At 52.6% G+C, this 2,016-nt stretch overlaps 1 long non-coding RNA gene across 5 annotated transcripts in view; it reads right to left on the bottom strand.

Moving 5' to 3' along the window:
• LOC149747449 (uncharacterized) overlaps positions 1–1,017 on the bottom strand; it is a 56,660-nt gene extending 55,643 nt beyond the window's left edge. For 3 of the 5 annotated variants that reach the window (XR_016387698.1, XR_016387697.1, XR_016387696.1), the window contains exon 1: positions 365–755. This is a non-coding gene — a long non-coding RNA (uncharacterized LOC149747449). Of the gene's footprint in view, positions 1–364 lie in introns of all 5 variants that reach the window. The other 2 variants (XR_016387695.1, XR_016387694.1) reach the window with 1 other exon arrangement.
• Positions 1,018–2,016: the final 999 nt, after the last annotated feature.

The raw sequence follows: 2,016 nt of genomic DNA, 5'->3' as shown, positions 1-2,016 counted from the left end.
CTACATTTAAAGACATAAAGAAGGAACCACAATGAGATGGGTCAGAGGGACGGATTTGCGATGTCACCAAATTTCATACCCCCAGGACGGCGACCAACAAACGGGAGAATAATTATATTGCAGAGGTTCTCCCACAGGAGTGAGAGTGTTGAGCCCCACGTCAGGCTCCCCAGCCGGGAGTCCAGCACTGGGAAGATGAGCCCCCAGAGCATTTGGCTTTGAAGGCCATTGAGGCTTAATTGAAGGAGCCCCACAGGACTGGGGGAAATAGAGACTTCACTTTTAAAAGGCGCACACAAAATCCCATGCACACTGGGACCCAGGGCAGAAGCAGTAATTTGATAGGAGCCTGGGCCAGACCTACCTGCTGGTCTTGGAGAGTCTCCAGGAGAGCAGAGTGGGTGGCGGATGGGGGCGCACAGCTGTGGCTCACCCTGGGGACGTGAACACTGGTGGCAGATACATCGAGGAACATTCAGCCACAGGAACACTGCTGCTGGAAGCTAATACCTTGGCTCATTTGCACTGAGATCTGGCACCACCCAACAGCACGCAGGCAACAGGGCTGGGACGCCTCAAGCCAAACAACTAACTGAGCAGGGACACAACCCACCCTTCCGCAGACAGGCTGCCGAGAGACTAAAGAGCCCACACCTGCCTCTGGACACGCCCCTAGACGTGGCCCAGCCCACGCGAGGGCCAGGACCCAGCTCCGCCCACCAGTGGGCAGGCACCGGCCCCGCCCGCCAGGAAGCCTGCACAAGCCTCTAGTCTAGCCTCACCCACCAGGAGGCAGACATCAGAAACAAGAAAACTAATCCTGCAACGCAAGCCAGACCCTGCCCTGGGACCGGCTGGGCCCTGGCTCTGCCCACTAGCAGGAAAACGCAAACTTCAGGACACCCCAGACCCTATACCCAACTGTATCAGGAACTGGCTCCCTACCAGCCCAACAACAGTGATCTGAAAGGAGCTCTGGGATCCCTGGGCCCTGAAGCCAGACTTCAGGAACCAGCTCTGCCTGCCAGTAGTCCGACACTAACCCCAGGACCTGGCTTCACCTGCCAGTGGGTGGCCAACACCCTGGAGTCTTCAGTGCCCTGACTCCACCCACCAGTGAGCCAGCACTAGCCCCGGGGCCCCCTAGGATCCCGCAACCAGCCACCTCGTGACCAGGCCCCACCAAAGAGCAGCAGCTAGCGGCATCCACACAGGGCAGGGCCTGGCAACCAACTGGACTAGAGGCTGACCAAGCCCACCAGACTGCCCACGTAGTCAGCCCACCACAACAGAAGGACCCCTGAAGCCCTCTTAGGGGGGGACCCCTAGAGCATATAGCTTGGGTGACAAGAGGGGAGTGCACTGCAGGGATGCATAGGGCACCTCCTACAGGGGGCCGCTTCTCCAAGGTCGAGAAACGGATCTAACCTACCACATACATAAAAATACAAACAGCAACTTAGGCAAAATGAGGTGGCAGAGGAAGATGTTCTAGACAAAGGAGCAAAAGATAAAACCCCAGAAGAAGAGCTAAGTGAAGTGGAGATAGGCCATCTACCCGAGAAAGGGTGATTTGAATGCACACTGAAGTTTGAGAAGCACCATCTCGTACATCTCTGTATCCCAGCTCCTAGCAAAGAGCTAGGAACATAAGAGCCACTTGATCGATTCTAAAAGGAAATATTAATAAAAATGTCGATTCTACTTCTCATGGTTTTGGAGAATAAAATGGGAATTTATAGTAAAGTGCTTTGTAAACAGCTTTATAAACATGAGGTACCAATATTAACTGATACATAAAGAGTTCATTAGGCCATTCATTCCAAAGTGTTTAATAAGTGCCTGCTATCTGCCAAGTATAGCTTTAGGCACAAAAGATTATAGTGAACAGGAAAGACCCAGCCTCCAAAGTCTACTGGGAAACACAGATATTAAACACACAATTACATACATGATGAATTAATAATACAATTGTGACGGATGCTGCAAAAATGGAGTACACAGTGTTGCGAGTTC

The sequence above is a fragment of the Delphinapterus leucas genome, chromosome 15, assembly GCF_059928025.1.
Source record: "Delphinapterus leucas isolate spDelLeu-1000000601 "Yukka" chromosome 15, BTC_Dleu_Yukka2, whole genome shotgun sequence".
Classification (NCBI taxonomy): domain Eukaryota; kingdom Metazoa; phylum Chordata; class Mammalia; order Artiodactyla; family Monodontidae; genus Delphinapterus; species Delphinapterus leucas.
Note: the sequence above shows the minus strand (reverse complement) of the source record. Positions and strands in the feature narration are given on the sequence as shown.